The following is an 18,919-nucleotide window of genomic DNA, read 5'->3' on the forward strand; positions in this document are numbered from 1 at the left end:
ACAGTGCCTAATAGCCTCCCGACAGGATGCCAGCGCAGCCGCCTTCCAGAAAACGCCTTCTAGGGACTCACTCTGTCTGCTGCCTCCCGGCTCCTCCCGCCAGTGTTCCTTCAGCCACGTGGGCCTCGCAAGAAAGCCACCTTTCCTTTTGTGTTGTTGTTGCTGCTGTTTTAAATTCTTTTAAAGGGAATCGTGGTGAAACACGCAAGCCACAAGATTCACCATCTTAACTATTCTGCGCGTATTTTACGGTGCTGTGACGCGAGGTACATTCACGTTGTCACATTACTGTGCAACCCTCACCACCGTCTGCCAAACCGAAACTCTGTCCCCATTGGACAGTAACTCCTGTTTCCCCCTCCCCCAGTCCCCGGCAACCACTGTTCTACTTTCTGTCCCTATGAATTTGATGACTGTCTGTCCTTTTGACGAGGAAAATCAATATCCCTATCTAACCCACTATCTAGAAATTTCATGCGCCAGTCCAATTGGATAGATTCCATTTTTTTTTTTCCTGGAGTGCTTTATATATTCAAGGAGAACTTCGTGCACTCAGGGCCCTGCCAGGTACCACACTGCCTTCAGCATTTAGGGGGGCCTGCTTTGTCACGGGGGTGGGGTCCAAAGCCACAGGAGGTGGAAACCAGGTATGATCAACATTTCCCTTGAAAATTTCTTCAGAGGGCGCCATGTTGGGGTCCCCTCACACTCTTTCTAAATGAATCAAATACAATTGTCTTTTTCCATTTCTGGGCTGGGTTATTTTATTTATTTATTTATTTATTTATTTATTTATTTATTTTTTAATGTTTATTTATTTTTGAGAGAGAGAGAGAGAGAGAGACAGAGTGCGAGCAGAGAGAGAGGGAGACACAGAATCCGAAACAGGCTCCAGGCTCTGAGCTGTCAGCACAGAGCCCGATGTGGGGCTCGAACTCACAAACGGTGAGATCATGACCTGAGCCAAAGTTGGACACTTTACTGACCGAGCCGCCCAGGCGCCCCTGTTTTTTAATTTTTTTTAAAGTGGGCTTCACGCTGGGTGTGAAACCCAACTCAGGGCTTGAACTCACAACTCTGAGATCAAGACCTGAGCTGAGATCAAGAGTCCGATGCTTGCTTAACCGACTGAGCCACCCAGCTGCCCCTGGGCTGGGTTATTTCTTTATCTGAGCAGCAGATGAATTAATTGGCTTGTGAGAAGGGCTATCTTATATGAGCAATACTTACTAAAACTAGAAACATGCTTGGCTCTTCAAGAGGCCCATACCATGAGACGCACAAGGGAAGTGAGGCCTTCCCTGGGAGAAGCAAATTTGAGTCTCTTGTCTCCGGCTTGCAGGGTACAGATGCCCCAGACCCAGGAGAGCCTGCAGACTTCCTCATGCTCTGAGCTGTCGGCACAGAGCCCGACGCGGGGCTCGAACTCACAGATCTCAAGATCATGACCTGAGCCGAAGTCGGATATTTAACCGACTGAGCCACCCAGGCACCTGCAGACTTCCTCATGGAAGCGTGCTCTCTCTCAGTAACTATCACTGCACGGTAGCTGAGCCTCACACCCATCTTAGCTTGGTAGAGCAGCAGTGCCTACCTTCCCTGCTGGAAGGAGGGTGGAAAAATCAACCCACAGCTGCACAGACAGCCGTCGTGCTGGGACAAGGCCTGGGGCTCTCTGCTTCATACTTAGTTTTCATTGCAGACATGGCTTTCTCCCACCGGGACCGTGGGCTCTCCTTGAGGGCAGGGCAGACTTCCTCCACCTTGTGTATTCCCCACCGTGTCCCATAGACAGCCTGGCACATAGAATGTTCTAATTATGGAAAACCACTTACTGACTTGCAAACGCGCTCACACGAAAAAGCAAACTGCAAAATGTTATGCAGAACACAACTCCATTCCCTTTTAGTGTGTGTCTATTCACGGGGCGGGGAAGACCCAAAAGATATACATAGATTTAACTCTGGTTATCTTTGGGTGTTAGGTTTATGGTAGATTTTTATTTTTTCCATTTTTGCGTGTTTATATTTCCTAAACTTTGTATGATGCCCTTTACTGTTTTTCAAAGGAAAAGTGCTTCCAAAAATAAAATGAAATTTTATATCCTTTAAAAAAAAAATCTGCATTCAGGACAACCACAGGAGAAAATAAATTCCAGCCCTGGCAGGCCATTAGAACTGGAGCTTGTGTGTCAAAGCCAATAAACTCCCTGGTGACCAAGGTGATAGCCAGCAGGGGTGGGGGTGGGGAGGGAGCGGGGGGTGGGGGTTGGAGGAGAGGGGAAAGTTCTCTATGTATTAAAACTCTGGGGAATGTACTGAGAGACAGTATTTTCTTCTGTTACAGTTAGGTGTTCAACAGACTCTGGGTCCAAGGTCTCTCCAGCTCATGACTCTCTCCCAAAGGTGGTCCTGTCTGTGAGCCAACGAATGCCCATGACGTTCATAGGCATGGCATGCCAGAATGAGCAAAGCTTTATTGGACATACACCGTGATGGATGGGCCCCAGACTAGGTGACAAGCCCCTTTGCTTCTCTTTGCCTGGGTCCAGTCTGAGAAATTCACCTTCTCTCTAGGCATGAAATAGCTGGAAACCATGAACTTTGGAATCAGACAGTCACGAGTTCGAATCCTGACCCTATCACTTATCAGTCGTGCCTCGGTTTCACCATTTACAAAATGGGGATAATCAGACCTACTTCATAGAGCTTCCTGCTGCTCCAGGTTATGTGACAACATTTAAATCCTTTCTACTCAACATGCCCAGTCTCTGGTTACATAAAAGCACTGATGAATCAGAGGACGTGTCATTTATTTAATTTGATAGAACTTCCCGTACATCTCAGAAATGAAGCCAAGTACAAAATACAGTAGCATGTCAATAAGGGTGTTATGGGTTGAACCAAGTTCCCCACCCCCCAAAAAGGATGTGGAAGCCTTAAGCCCCAGTCTGTGAATGTGACCTTATCTGGAAATAGGGTCTTTGCAGACGTAGTCATGTTAAGGTGAGGTCATTAGGATGGGTCCTGAATCCAGTACGACTGGCGTCCTCAGAAGAAGGGGAAACGGTGAGTGACGACCCAGGCCCGCATGGAGAGCGTCATGTGACCACGGAGGCAGAGGCCAGAGTGAGACAAGGCGGACCCAGGAATGCCAAAAACTGGCCGGGCTGTTACCTGAAGCTGGGAAGAGGCAAGGAAGGAGCCTCTTCTACATGTTTAAGGAGCATGGCCCCGAGGAGACCTTGACTTTGGGCTTCTGGCTAGACGTGAGACAATACACTTCTGTCATTTTAAGCCACCGGTTTGTGGTTCTTTGTGGTGCTTTGTTATGGCAGCCCAGGAAACTAATACGATAGGTAACTTTTTTACTACTGCTACTACTCCTGAAAACACTTCTGAAAAAGGAGATTGCCAAACCTTACTTGGAAGTCAACCTCAGGATGATTTCGATTTCTTTCGAAAATTATTTCTCATGTCTGACCTAAATCTTTCCTGCCTTTTTTTCTTTTTCTTTTAAAAAAAATTTTTTTTTCAACATTTATTTATTTTTTGGGACAGAGAGAGACAGAGCATGAACGGGGGAGGGGCAGAGAGAGAGGGAGACACAGAATCGGAAACAGGCTCCAGGCTCTGAGCCATCAGCCCAGAGCCCGACGCGGGGCTCGAACTCACGGACTGCGAGATCGTGACCTGGCTGAAGTCGGACGCCTAACCGACTGCGCCACCCAGGCGCCCCTTAATGTTTATTTTTGATAGAGAGGCAGAAGGTGAGTGGGAGAGGGGCAGAGAGAGAGGGACACACAAAATCCGAAGCAGGCTCCAGGCTCTGAGCTGTCAGCACAGAGCCCGATGCGGGGCTCGAACTCACAGACCGCGAGATCGTGACCTGGCTGAAGTTGGACGCTTAACCGACTGCGCCACCCAGGCGCCCCTCCTGCCTTTTTTTCTTAATGCTTATTTATTTTTGAGAGAGAGAGAGAAAACACATGAGCGGGGAAGGGGCAGAGAGAGAGAGAGAGAGCGGGGAGAAAGAGAGAATCCCAAGCAGGCTCCATGCTGTTAGCGCAGAGCCCGACTCCAGGCTTGAACTTGTGAACTGTGAGATCACAACCTGAACTGAAACCGAGAGTCAGACACTTAACCGACTGAGCCGCCCAGGTGGCCCTCTCCTGCCTTTCTTTTCTCTGTGCCACTCAGGCGTCATGCCTTGGAATTGGTCTTTTTTTTTTATATGTGTATTTTATTTTTAAGTAATCTCTACACCCAATGTGGGACTCAGACTCACAACCCTGAGATCAAGAGTGACAGGCTCTACCAACTGAGCCAGCCAGGAGCCCTGGGATTGCTCTTTTCTTTTTTTCTTCTTTTTTAAAATATTTATTTATTTTGAGAGAAAGAGTGAGCACGAGCAGGGGGAGGAGCAGAGAGAGAGGGAAAGAGAGAACCCCAAGCAGGCTCTGCAAGTGTAGACCAGGATTATTATTATTTTTTTTTTAGTTTTTATTTATTTATTTGGAGAGCCAGAGAGAGAGAGAGAGAGAGCATGAATAGGGGAGGGATGGAGAGAGGGAGAGAGAGAGAGAATCCCAAGCAGGTTCCACACGCTGACAGCACGAAGCCCAATGCAGGGCTTGAACCCATGAACTGTGAGATCATGACCTGAGCAGAAATCAAGAGTCAAACGCGTAACCAACTGAGCCATTCAGGTGTCTCACCAGGATTGTTCTTGATGGATTTTTCTAGATCTTTCTCAACTGCCCTTTGAACCCAATATTTTTTTTAACTTTTTAAAAAAATGCTTATTTATTTATTTTGAGAGAGAGAGAGAGAGAGAGAGAGAGAGAGAGAGAGAGAGAAGGAGAGAATGTGAGCGGGGGAAGGACAGAGAGAGAAGGAGATGGAACCCCAAGCAGGCTCCACGTTGTCAGCACAGAGCTTGACTGTAAGGCTCGATCCCACAAACCGTGAGATCATGACCTGAGCTGAAATCAAGAGTCAGACGTTTAACCGACTGAGTGACCCAGGAGCCCCCTTTAAACTCAATCTTTGTGACTTTCTTGGTTTGGCTCCTTGACCCTCACGTCATCATCAGACCCTTCCATTTCCCTTTCTGTTCTCACTGATTGACAATGTGGCTCTCTGTATTCTAGGGAGCCAGGAGAAGGGAGAAACCTATCCCAGATCCTGGTCTGGATTTTATTAACAAAAACCCAGAAGTGAAGGTTTCTTTGAGTTTTCTGGCCCATCGAGACTCAGAGCCTCTTTTCTCCTAGTGTCCACATAGGACCAAGAAAGGCTGACGTCTCAACAGAGGCACAACTGAGGCTGTTCAGCTGTCTTAACATGCTCAGAACCACCGAAGGTTCTCCCAGGACAGTTAGACTTCCTAGCTCCCCCAGTTCCAGGAGGAAAGGACAGGGCCTAGAGCAGGAGATCAGAGGGACCAGAAGCGGCTCCTGGTCCTAGTATACCAGCCCCTCCCTCCCTCCTGAAAGCTGTCTGCCTCCTGAAAGCTGGTGGCAGTTAGAACACCTGAAAAGGAATTTCTTGCTTGGTAGGTGTGGTACAGTCCCAAGGGGCAGCAGCAGAAGGAATGGGTACGATCAGGGCTGTTGTGCAAAGCTGCAAGGGGCTGTGCGCTGCCCCACTCCGGGGGGCATCCTACACATGGAACATAATGGAACAACACCCCCTGGAATCGTCTGGCGGGGGCCCCTCGGTACAACAGGGCTTGCTGCAGCTACCGGGGCTGGGGAGGGGGGGAGGTTAGGGGACCTGCCCTGTTCCCCAGTTAGCTTCAGGGTGGCAAAAGCATACGCCTCTTCTTGTATTCCCCACATCCCTCTGTGTTCCAAGTTTGCATGGCTGCCTTAAGAGCCTAAGTGGTCAGGGGCGCCTAGGTGGCTCAGTGGGTTTGGCATCTGACTTCAGCTCGGGTCATGATCTCGCCGTTCGTGAGTTCGAGCCCCGCGTCGGACTCTGTGCTGACAGCTCAGAGCCTGGAGCCTCCTTTGGATTCTGTGTCTCCCTCTCTCTCTGCCCTCCCCTACTCACACTCTGTCTGTCTGTCTGTCTCTCTCTCTCTCTCTCTCTCTCAAAAATAAATAAACATTAAAAAAAAAAAGAGCCTAAGTGGTCAGGAAAGGAGCTGAGGAACTTCAGGTTGGGCAAAAAGAGGCAGTCACATGACCACCCAACCCACGTTCTCAGATACCAGGAATGACCCAGGGATATTCATGATTAACATCAGTTACTGCTTCGAGGACACTTGCTCTGGGCCAGGTACCTCGGTTAACCTCTGTTATTTTATCTTCCCAACAAACTCAAGAGGTAAGAGACTGTATACCTGATTTACAGATATGGAAACTGAGACCAGTGAAATCTGGCAAGCTCCCACCACTGGTGAATTGGCCAAACTGGACCTTGAGCTCATCTGCCTGACTTCCACTCCTACAAGACAATAGCCTGATGGATTCTTCTGGGAGTGCAAGTGCTACAATCAGGAAGGGGGCTGGGAATAAAACGTAGGCGACTATGTGCTAGACCCTCCATTGCAGAAAGACAAGATAGGGCTGGAGGGAGATATGGAGGCCCACGGTGGGGGAGTCTGAGAGGACAGGCGCATAGGACAGCTGGGGGAGAGATGCCATTCAGCGTTCAGTGTGGATGGGGAAGGCTGAGAAAGGTTGCCCACTGAGATCTTCAGGGTCATGAAGACCCTGAACTCTGCCAGGCCAGGGAACCGTGTCTCCGTCCTATCCCTGGTGTCTGGTCTGCCTCCTCCATGTCATAGGGAGCGCTGGGACACCACAGCTTGGAAATGAAATGACAGAAGGCCCATGGCCCATGTTGGGTAGCCCAGTGATAGAACCTAAAAATATAAATTCATTCCTAAAAGGAGCTGCTCCCCCTTGATGTTCGAGTTATCATGAACTACTAAGGGAGGCTGGGGGCAGGGGGGAGGCGGGCATATGGAACGTGGCTTCTTCTCTCCTTAGCTGGATCCCATTGGTGGCCGTTCTGAGCCACGGCCAGCGGGAGATGGGGCTGCTGAGGTGGCCGGGATAGGTGGGGGCTGCTTTGGACAGAGCACTGGGAGTTAAGAAGTTGGGACCTAGTTCTAGCTCTGACACTATTCAGTGCCATATGCCCCTAGGCAGGACATATTAATTTAATTTTAATTCGAGAATAGTTACATACAGCGTTACGTTAGTTTCAGGTGCACAATATAGTGATTCGACACTTCCATACATCACCCGGTGCTCATCACAAGTTCCCTCCTTAATCCCCATCGCGGATTTTCCCCATCCCCCACCTACCCTCTGGTGACCAGCAGTGTGTTCTCTGTAGTTAAGAGCCTGTTTCTTGGTTTGCCTCTCTTTTTCCCCTTGCTTGTTTTGTTTCTTAAATCCCACCTATGAGTGAGATCATACGGTATTTGTCTTTCTCTGATGGGCTTATTTCACTCAGCATTCTACCGGACATCCTCCTTTTCAGATGTCCGTTCTCTTGTCTCTGACAAGAGTAGAAAGCCCCATAACAGCGGCTTCCAAAAGGCCTAAAATCAGGGTCGCTCTGATCAAATCTGACATGGGGACCCCTACAATCACTGCCACCTCTCTATTCACCCCTGTGGCCCCTATGGGGTGTCGCAGACGCCCCATCACCACTCTAGACTCTCTGGAGCACAGTTTGAAAAGTACTGAAGTCATTTGTCTGGTCAGCACACTTGTACTGAGCACCTACTGTGTGCTAAGCATTTTCTGGAGTCTCACAGCAAGATGATGCGGTCAGACCGTCTGCATGATGCCCCGTGCAGCTTTTGGTTGGGTGGGGCTGGGGGCATGCAGACAACCACCAAGAAAACCAACCAACCAGGACCTTGTAGATGGTGGTAAGCTGCAAAGACAGTGCAACTCGGGGCTGCTGGGACACGGGGTGTGTTCATCTTCTTTCAACTGGGTGGTCAAGAAAGGCCTCACGGACGAGGTCATATTTGGACCCGAATGACCAAGATGAGTCAACCTTGCAAAGCCAAGTGGGAAGAGCTTCAGGTGGAAGAGGCTAGGAGGCGAAAGGCCCTAAGGCAGGAATTAAGTGGGATCTGCTGGAGGGTGGTGGGTGAGGGGAAGGTGAATCAGGATGCTGAGGGGGAAGGGGAGACAAGTGCCTGAGGGCCTCCGAGCCAAGGAAGGGGACTGGGCTTTATTCCAAGTGTGGAAGGTCTTCCGAGAGCCTCTGCAATCCCCAGAGGGCTGAGGAGGGATGTGCAAATCTCCTGATTGATTGCTGCAAGCATCTAAGGGTCGGTCACTCCACACGGCACTTGCAGTGACTAAGGAGGGGGCTGGACTAGTCACAATTTTCCAGCCACTGAATGTTGCTGGAGCCTTCCCTGGCATAGGTGAGTCTCACTGACCCCTGTGGGTAAGCCCCTGGGGCCCCTGGGCCACTGAGATGGCAGCTGGAGAAGAGCAGAACGGGGGGGGGGGGGCAGGTGGGCAGGGGAAGAAGTAGGAGGTGAGGTCTAAGCCAGTGCTAGGTCTTTTCTTGGCTAATAAAGCTGCTTCCACCCCCAACCTAGCCCCACAGCACTCTTCTCCATCAGGACTGGGTGTGGAGACCCTTTATGCAGTCAGGTCCCCCCACACCAGGGAGACCCACTCTGCTAAAACATTAGCAAAGCAAGAAAAGCAGAAGTCACTGCGGGTTGGAAGGGGGAGTCCCAGAACGAGGCTGCTTCAAGGGGAATCAATGGCCCAGAGAAGGTGAAGCAGCCCCTGATGAACTGTGTGGGGCTGGGCTGGGGGTGACACTCAAGGCTGTAGCGATGAGGACAGGGGACAGAGACAAGCATGCAGACACAGCTTTTCCTTGCTCAGGGGCCGGGAGTTCACGCCACAGGGGATGGAACGTCCCTTATACTGGCGCCCCCTGGAGGCTCACAGCAAGTAGAGCACTGGCCCTCCAAGTCAGGCCGCTGGCCACTGGCCCTCGCACTGGGAGGGGGGAGCCAGGCTCACAGCGAGAATGTGTCTGCAGACAGGACTCTCCCATCCCCAAGGAGACCACACTGGGTGCTCCACCTCCCTCCCAGGTTTTTCAATCCGGGAAACAATGGAACTAAAATGGCCAGCCTTTAAAGAGAAGGTGGCAGGTATGAGGTGGAAAAAGGAGAGGGCGGGCATCGCCTTGCTCTGGGGGTGGAGACGGCTTGCTGGGTCAGTGATGGGTGTTAAGAGATTTAAGTTTTTAAGTCCTCCCATCTCTGTCTGCCCCTGGGGCCCTGGTGCAGCTGCCTCATTCCTGCTGCAGGATCAGCCCTGGCTGATTGCTTAAATCAGCATCTCTGTAGACCCTCAGTGTGCTCTAGGCAAGGAGAGCTCCCTGGCCAAATTCGGTGTAAGAAACTCTGGGAGATTTCCAATATCCACCAGCATACTGAGAATTCCTGCAGAAAAAGGGTGCATTTTGTTCTGTTTGACACTCAGGGATGAGACCCTTTTCCCAAGAAATGAGCGAGCATTGACCATTTCTGCAGGAAATGTTGTGGGTTCCACCGTGGGAACCCTGGCCTAGCTTCATCCTCCTCTAGGGACAAATGTACTTCAATCCAGGGTCAAGGACAACTACGTGAAGGAAGCAGAGCCCCTGTCTCAGGCAGGAGGGAGGAGACAGAGAAGCAGGCTTTGACCTTCTCATTCCCCTAAAGGACACACTGGGGGCAAACGCTGTAGTTCTGCCTGCAGGGGGGCGGGGGGAGGGCAGGTGACCCCCCCCCAGAGGCAGGGCTACAAGGAGATGGCTTAGAACCAAATGCACCCAGAGGAACTGCTTTGGGCTTTACACGAAGGGTTCAGAAACTGGACTGCATTGGAATCACCCGGCGTGATTTTGCAAAGCACAGATTCCTCTCCTCCCCTCTCCTCCCCTCCCAAGCAGAATCTCATTTTTTCCAAAGCTCCTCAAATGCCTCTGATTCTAGGGACAGAGGCTACTTCTGATGATGGCACCCAGCTTCCCTTTGTCAGTCCCTTGTAAAGCTGACAAACATCCACTACATTCCTGAGTCATCCTAAAATCCAGGTGTTCTCCCGAGCCACCTGGAGCACCTGATGGAGGAGGGGAGTAGGGAGGGGAAGGTCAGGCCAAGGTCCAGGTTTGGTTGGGGAAAACCCCCTGGATGTGATCAAGAGCGGAGGCTGGGATCAGGAAGTCCAGGTGTTCTAAGGGAGCTGGGAGGCTGGGCTTCTCCTCGCCCTGGACGTTTCTCCTATAGGAGCTTTCTTCCCCAGAGCAGCCCTGGAACCAGCAAGGGCTCGGGAGGTGCCGAGTCAGAAGGTGGCCCAAGGGTAGACAATGGGTGGCCCCAGGATGAAGTGTGTCCATAGTTGGGTTCTGGTGGGCACAGTGCTTCTGTGATCAGGTGCCTCCTTTTAGTTTGAATGTGACAGGTGACATGGAAGCAGGAGCCTCAGCAGCCCTGATGGGAGCCGTGGCTCTGCTGAGAGCAGCCCGAACTCCCTCTTTAGGACTCAGGTTCCTCATCTGCATAATGAAGGACATGGGTGATTTATTTAGGTGTCCCCTGGGTCCCTTTCTGATCTAATGCTTCGGGACTTAAAAACAGAGGCTCAGGGAAGCTTGGCAATTCCCACATCCACTCCTTTGGCTAGTGACTTTCAGTTAGGCCTTGATATATTGTAAGCTCCACTCCACGTGGTGGAGCAAAGGCCCTGTCGCACAGATGGGAAAACGGATGTGCCTGCACTGAGGTAAGTCTCCGGGTTCCTGATGCTGATTTGGATCAGCTTCTTTTCAGTAGCTTGGGCTTCCTCTGTTCCGATGTCTCGCCATTACCCCCCACTCCCAGTGGGGCTCCATTCTGGTGGTTGGGACAACTCCATGGCTGTAACTGCAGTACCCTCTAGAGGGCGCTGCTGCCGGTTGCTGTAATCTGAGCCTGGTACCCACTGGGAACTACATAGGTCCTGGCTTCTTCAGGCTTGCTTGGGATGCAGGAGAGGCAAAGTGTGGGACAGCTTCTCTCAAGCATTGCAAGGAATTTATAGTGCGAGGGTCCGCTCATTCATTCATTCATTCAACCAGGCTGCCTGTGTGTGCCAGGCACTGGATTAGGAACAGTGCACACCAGATAGAAAAGATTCCTGCTGGGGCTCCTGGGTGGCTCAGTCGGTTGAGCGTCCGACTTTGGCTCAGGTCATGATCTCACAGTTCATGAGTTTGAGCCCCGCATCGGGCTCTGTGCTGACAGCTCAGAGCCTGGAGCCTGCTTCAGATTCTATGTCTCCCTGTCTCTCTCTCTGCCCCTCTTCCACTCGCTCTCTCTCTCAAAAACAAATAAAGACATTTAAAAAATTAAGAAAAAAAAAGAAAGAAAATATTTCTGCTTAGGCTTCATAGATGCCCCACCCCCCCCCAACAAGGCACCTTCCTAGAAGAAATTTCTCCCTGGATCTTGCCCTGAGAAAGTAGGCCTTAGTGTCTCCATTTTACAGATTAGAAAACTGAGGCTCAGGGAGGCAAAGCAATTTGCCCACATCATGCAGCCAGTCAGTGCCCGGTTCAAGCGGCTTCAAGTCCAACGCTTCTCCCACTGCCCACACTGTAGGATGCACACATTGGCCTTCTCATTGGAGCAAGCCCCTCCCCCTGATTCTCACCCCTTGCTGGGAGCTGTGTGTGCAGGGGGGCTGGGAGGTGCTGCACACACAGCACCCCCCCCCCCACCAACCAGAAGGCATTACTGTGGCAACCGTGCCCCAAACAGTAACCTTGTTTGGCCTCGTGATCCCACGTCCACACCTGCTGATGCTGTAATTTTCCACAGTGGGACCTTGAAAAGCCTCAAAGATGATAACAGCAGTTGCTGGTTTATTGTAAGTCTACTTTGTGCCATGTCCTTTATTCGCTTTATCTTGAACTCTCTCAATCATCAGACAAGCCTCCTTTCCCAGATGTGGAAACTGAGGCTCAGAGAGAACAAGTGACTTGACCAAGGGCACACAGCTGGGATTTCAACCTACCACTGGGCTACCAAGGTCCACGTTCTTTCTACTTTACCATTGTGGCCTGGCTTTTTTCTTTCTCTTGTTGTCCGCTCCTCACTGCCTGCCAGACCCTCCCATCTTGCCCTCCCGCCTCCAGTCTTCCTGCTGTGGCACACAGTTGGGCGTGGTCTGGCCCAATAAGTAAATGAAGGTCAGGAGCAGGACTTCTCAGTCTTGGCACTACTGGCATTTTGGGCTGGAGAATTCCCTACCGGTAGGAGGAAAGGGCTGTCCTGTGCATTTTAAGATATTTAATAACATCCCTGGTCTCTGTCCACTAGATGCCAATACCATCACGCCTCCCTGGGGTGACAACGAAAAATATCTCCACACAAGGCCAGATGTTCCCTGGGGAGCAAAACAGCTCCCCAGTTGAGAACCACTGCTTGATAGGAACGCGGGGTCAGGGTCAAGTTGATTATAGCCTGTCTTGCCCATTAGACCATGAGCAGCCGGAGGGCAGGGAGAGTGAATTCTTGACACACCCTTACTGCAACGCCTGTAGCACGTAGCAAATGCCGCTGAAGGCAGAATGAATGAACGGTTTCCATGGACATGGTATATTTCAGGATGAGGGCCCGATGGCCTACGTTCCCATCCAGATCCTTCTGGCCTGCTCTGGGCCGGCCTGGGTCGTGCACCTTCTCCTATCTGGGCCTCCATCCCCTTCGTGATCTCTTCCATGAGGGTCATCACAGGCCCTGAAGGCCCTGGATGTCCGTGGTCTGGGAACTTCCATGTTCCACCTCACAGGCCCAGAGTCGTGGGGCTGACGGGGCGCAGTCTGCCAGGCTGGAGATTACACATCCGCCCAGTCCTGAGTTTCTCCTTCATACCCTTACCCCTCAAGTCAAATCAATCACAGACAGACGAGCAAGGCCTGCACCAAACAGACCTGACGCAGGAGAGGTGGCTCCTTTTTTGGGTGTGTGTCTTAAAAGGAAAAACATGTAACCTCAAAGGTAACCAAATATCCAAATCGTGATGGCCAGCATGGCACACCCCAAATCCACCGATTCATGAGTTTAACAAAAAGCTTCTTTAGGATACACTATAAGGCCATTGAGAGGGAGAAAAGTCGCCTCTCATATGTCCAGGCCAGCCCGCAGGGCCCGCCCTCCTAGTATGTTCACGCACACACACACACACACACACACACACACACACACTCAGCTGCTTACAAGGAGGCTCTGAGTTTTTAAAAGTAAACTCCACAGTTTCCGTCCTTGCCCTGGATTCAACTTTTGAAAAAAGGAACCGTTTTCCCGTTTCCCTACAAATTCCCCCTCTCTCTGGTCCCCCCTCTGCCTCACTCCAGCTCACTCCAGCTCTCCCTCTAACCCCACCCCTGCCCTGCACCCCACCCCCCAGCAGCTCCTCCCCTGCAATGTTGACTCCATCTGCAACCACACCCAGGGGCCCAGACCTCCTCTCAGGATGGGTCTTGGGGGAGGAGAGTAGCCAGGGGAGTTGCCACAGCCCCCCTTCACCCAAAAGAATGGGTAGAACGGAGCTTTCTCAAGGAAGGAGGGTAGCAGTGAAGCTCCTGTCCAGGCCCACAGCATGGCCAAGAGGCCGCCTGGTGACAGCAGAGAGGATGACTCCAGTCTCCAGATGTTCCCACAGATAGATCCCCTTTCCCAGGGCAGCCCATTGGCCCTGTCACCTTTTCTACTCCGCTTACAAGTAGGTCTGTCCTCCATGCATTGTTTCCTCTCTGATTCTGGACCCTCTGCCTTGAACTTGACTTTCACTCCTACCCCCAGCTTCCACCCTTCCTGTCTCCACTCCCAAGATGCTTAACGGTCCAGTCCAGGTGTGAATATACGGGCACCTGTCGGCCGGAGCCACGAGGCCGGCATTTCTCAGAGACAGAAACGTTATCAGGATCAGTGTCTTTCCAACTTTTTTGACCACAACCCGCAGTAAGAAATACATCACATAAACATCAAATTTGTATATATTGTGTGTATATTATACACACATACACATTTAGAGAGGACTGCGAAATATATAACAGAGATAGAAGTTTCCAGAAACAATACTTATTGTTACTGCATGAGAGGCACTATGAGATTATTCTTTCCTATGTCATTACACCCCCCTAAACTGCCGATGGACACATTCTATGTTACATGTCCCAACAGGAGTAGAGACAGACTGAAAGTGAGACTCCAAGCAGAGGCCCGTGGGCCTCCCCTGGCTCAGCTGAGGCCCTACCAATGCCCAACAAGGGGCTTGGGAGGGACCAGGTTCTAGAAGGCATCATGAAAAAATTCCACACAAAAAGTTAGGACACACAGTCTTTTACGGTTTTAGAATATTCTAAATCAGTAATCTCCTGAGCTTACAGTTTGTGACCCCAAGGGGGCCTAGAAACCATTAGAGGGGAGGAATTCAGGTTTCTGGTGCCCTGTGATCTGGGCAAGGACCTCTTCAAAGACCATGCAGCCAGTAAGTGGCTGAGTTGGGACGTGAACGCAGGTCTGCCTTGCCGGGCAGGCTTCCACCCTCACAGCTCTCCCCCACCAACTATCTTGGAGCTCTCTCTCTGACTGGGGAGTTGGACAATCTGTTCTGGGCATGTGGGGATGGAGGGTGCCCCACTCAGTATGCAGGGGTGTGTGTGAGAGGGGGCGCAGGGGTGAAATGTGTGCGTGGGTGTGAGAAGGGGCATGGAGTCAGGTGCGGCCCACAGCAGACGGCACAGGGTCTCGCCACTCGAGCGCACAGAGACGCCTTGCAAATAACTAAGAATATTTCTGCCATTTCCCCGCTGTGGATTCTTTACTCCTATATTGACCAGAGGACTTTCGAATAATACAGAAAGAATCCTAACTTAAGTAGGATTTTCACGGACAATTCTAGGAAAAGAAAAATGTCTCCTGAATATTAAAATTAGTAGTCGTAATAATAGTAATACCAAATAGTTACTGAGGACTTGCCCCGTGGCAGGCACCGTGCTAAGTGCTTGTGTCATCACAGCTACCGTTAACTGAGGACCCGCTATGGGCCAGCACTGAGCACAGAGCCTGGCACCTAGGTGGCGCTCACTAGTTACCAGAGAATGAATGAAGGAACCAGGTGTTGCACGAGAAGCTGCACAGAAATACATCTAATTTAAACTCAAGCTCGATGTAACCTGAAACATGCCAGCATTTTCTTTGAGAAACATTTTCTTCCTTCTGATAATGCCTTCATCTGAAACTTTTTAAATCCGAGGGCCCTTTTCCTTCGGGGTAGAAACACCCCCCTCCTTCGGGTTTTCTCCCCCGTGGCCTCGGGGGTTTTCTCCCTGATGGCCCTTCCATTCCTGGGCAGTCTCTTCTAGGCTCAGTGACTGACACTGATCTACACCTCCTTAAACCACCGTGCCCAGGGGCACAGGCAATCCGATCGCCTCTTCTCCTTTGGCAACCCAGAGGCAAGGAAGGCACAAGAATTAGAGCCCAGACTTCGGAACTCTTAAATCAGGACAAGCAACGGACGAGGGCCTCAGAAAACCCGGGTTGGAGGAGTCCTGCCCTTCCGGTAAGTCATGGGTGACCTTTAGAAAGTCATCACATCTTTCTGGGTTCACTTTCTCTCCAATGTGTTTCCAAGGTCCGGGGTTCCCCTAGACTGTCAGATACCCACCCGCTTCAGTGTCTGGGACCTGAAACACCACACTAACCCGCTCAGCTTTGCATCTTCCTTTATTCCTGGCCACCATCCCCACACAACAGGGACATATGCACCTATCGGAATGCTGGGACCTGGGCTCCTCAGTGGCGAGACCCTAGAAGAATCCTATCACAACCTTGCTCAGGACTGCAAGGAGTAGAATGATGGGAAAGTTTGGGTTGGGTCCCGTCTCCCAAGAGGAGGCGAACCCCCGCCCCACAGTTTGCTCTGGCCTAGAACACAGGTTCAGTCGACAACTGTCCACCCAACCCCAGGGACAGAAAGTCTCCACCATCACTGGCTTCAAAGGCAGAGGGACCCAGAGACAGCAAAACTGCCCATGGTCATGTGTCCTCATTTCCCCTCTTCTTCCTTGAGAGATGTCCCTTCTTGGTGGCATGTTCAGAGCTCGTCTCCCTTGCTGGCAGCTCAGTGGCCCGGTCCTGGGTTCTGCCAGTCCCCCCCAGCTCTCCCCCACCCGTCTGGGCACCCTGCGACTCCTGGGGCAGGCCAAGTGGCCAAGCAAGTGGGACCAATGGGTTCGCGCAGCCTCTGCTTGGGCACCTGCTGCGTACCTGACACGCTGCCCGTGTCACTTCGTTTATCCCCCAGCCATCCTGCCAAAGAGCCTCCCCTTTCCCTCTAGGCAGAACAGGCCAAGGCTCAGAAAGACGAAGCAACTTCTCCAGCTCAAAAGTAGCACAGGGCATCTGAACCCCCGACTCGAAAGCTGCTGCTCTGTCAACCGGGGCTCGTTCCGGACCCTACGGCTTGAAAACACACGGGAGTTTGGAGTAAAAGCTCCCTGTCCTCTAGTCCTGAATTTCGGGGGGAGGGGGGGGCGGCAGACGAGAGCCCCTCCTCACGCGTTCGTTTGCCCCCTTCACGCGGAGTCTGCAACAGCCGGAAAGTTTGCTCAACTGCACCGCGCACGCAACGGTCGGGAGCCCCCGGCGCACGCCTCCTCGGAGGGGAGACCGAGGCAGCGCAGCCCCCCCAGCCGCGGCTCGCTGCCGGCTCGCCGGGCGCCCCGGAAGGGAAGGAGACAGTTACCTCGAAGAGTTGGACTCCTTTCCGCGAGAACTTCAGTGCCGCGCACCTGGCGAGGCAGCCGGGGGCTTCTGGGGCCGCGAGGCCCGGGTCTCGCTGCGCAGCGGAGGGAGACGCTCTGCGCGCGCGCCGCGCACCCCTCCGCCTGCCGGCGTCCTGTCCGCGGGTCCCCTCAGGCGGTGGCCGCGGCGGCGGCGGCGACTGGGTTGCGGAGTCCCGGCTGGCCGAGGGAAGGGCCACTGCAAGGTGCCCGGAGCCCCTGGCACCCGCGTCAGATGCCGGCCGGCGAGCGCGCGGAGAGAGAGACCTTGAGCGGCGTGGCGCGCGTCCTCAGCTCTGCGAGCCCCCTCTGGAGCGGCGGGGAGGTAGGTGGGCGGGCGGGCGGGCGGGCATGGCGCGCGGTGACACATACATAGGGGCGGGCGGGGGAGGGGAGGGAAACCCCACCCCCGCGGGACCCGAGGGGCGGCCGGCGGGGGAGGGGAGGGCGGAGGCGTCTGGAGCGCGCTGGACCCCGGCTCCGGACCGGCGCGCCGCTGGGGAAGCCGCCCGGGGCGCAGGGCGCGAGAGGAGCCGGCAGCTCCGGGGCCGGCGGGAGGCAGAGGCGCGGGAAGGGCTGCAATGCGGTCGGCGGCTCCGCAGTCAGAGGGGCCCCGGAGGACTGTGCCTGTGCCCGCACCCGCACCCGCGGTGGCCGGACGGGGCGCCCGGGCTCCCGGCGCGGGGTGTGCAGCCGACGCCCGGGGTAGGGGGGTGGGGAGACGCGAGAGGGCAGGGCGCGCCCCCTGCTCCCCGGCCGCGATTTGGAAGGACCCTCGGGAGGAGCCGGCTGAAAGTTTTTGGGGACGGGGTGCGCCGGGATGGCAGGGAGGAGTGGGAGAGAAGGAGGTTAGGCGGCGACGGGGAGGTGTGCCGGGGACCGGGAGCCTCGGGGCAAAAGGCTGAGGGTCTTCACAATCCCGGAGAGACCGAGGACATCTCCAACGAAGCAGGAGTTCTCCAGGACGTTTTGTAGCTCCAGAGACCACCCTCCTTAAGAGTTTTGTTTCCAGGCAAGAGAGTAAAGGAACCAGCGGCGTTTGAACACCTTCTGTGAGCTAGTTGGTTAACATACATTCGTATCTCACTTGATTTTCCCCAAACCCCGATGAGGTAAATATTAGGATTCCCTCACCCCCAAAAGATGTGAAAACTGAGGCTCAGAGAGTGGTGGAGTTGGTGGGGTCTGAATTCAAATCCACAGTCATGCTCCCTCCGCTACACAAGCTGCTGGTTAGGCACAGAAATTTTGGGGGACCCGGGCTAGGCTGGTGGCCTTCGGGGTCCTTACGGAGGGAACTGGTGGTGCTTGACGCTAAGATTTAGTGGCTTCGGTCGATGTGGCAGAAGCCGCTTGACTCCCTCACTGGGCATGGACTGAAGAAGAACACGAAGTGGCATCTTTGTGGGCTGCCCATTACAGAGATAATAGACTCAGCCTTTTCTTGATTCAAAGGCACGGAAGTGGCTCCGTTTCCCCAGGGTGACAACTCTGGAATCGTGTGGGTATTTTGCTGGCCATCTCTGCTAGGGGGCAGGACTGGCCCTGGCCCAGCACATTCTCTTGTGTCTTCTCTGCACAGGGCAGTGACGCCTGGGGAGGGCGTGGCTCCCACTCTACCCACTGGTCCCTGGGAGTTGTGGCTGAGGTGTTCCACTGGTGGGCACCTCTTGGCTTCACTCCTTTTCTACCTGAGTCTGTTGGTTTCTCCCACTCGGGTCTCCAAGCTACAGAGCACCTTGGGCAGGGCTGGCTTGATAGTGATCAGAGCCCCTCAAGGGGAAATAGCATCTTGTTTCTCAGACAAAAAAGTGGGATGCAATCTTGTTACTGACTCCAATGCCTAGGCTAGTGGAAGTGACTCTTCCAGAAAAAAAAAAAATCCTTAAAATTCCAACAGGAGGAGTCATGGGTTCTCATGCCAGGATTTGCCTGATACTCTAGGTGAGTACAAACCGCACTCTCATCTGTAAGATGGGGTCATATCTGACTTACATCCCAGGGTTAGTGAAGGACAGTTCGATTCAAGGACAAATATTAATTAGGTAATTAATCTTTGTAATGAAGGGAGCGAATGCTTCTTGATCATCTCG

At 52.9% G+C, this 18,919-nt stretch overlaps 1 protein-coding gene across 4 annotated transcripts in view; it reads right to left on the reverse strand.

Moving 5' to 3' along the window:
* ACAN (aggrecan) overlaps positions 1–16,900 on the reverse strand; it is a 68,808-nt gene extending 51,908 nt beyond the window's left edge. For 2 of the 4 annotated variants that reach the window (XM_043554705.1, XM_043554704.1), the window contains exon 1: positions 16,790–16,899. The gene's annotated coding sequence lies outside the window, so the exon portion shown is untranslated. Of the gene's footprint in view, positions 1–16,789 lie in introns of all 4 variants that reach the window. The other 2 variants (XM_043554707.1, XM_043554706.1) reach the window with 2 other exon arrangements.
* Positions 16,901–18,919: the final 2,019 nt, after the last annotated feature.

The sequence above is a fragment of the Prionailurus bengalensis genome, chromosome B3, assembly GCF_016509475.1.
Source record: "Prionailurus bengalensis isolate Pbe53 chromosome B3, Fcat_Pben_1.1_paternal_pri, whole genome shotgun sequence".
In the NCBI taxonomy this organism is placed as follows: domain Eukaryota; kingdom Metazoa; phylum Chordata; class Mammalia; order Carnivora; family Felidae; genus Prionailurus; species Prionailurus bengalensis.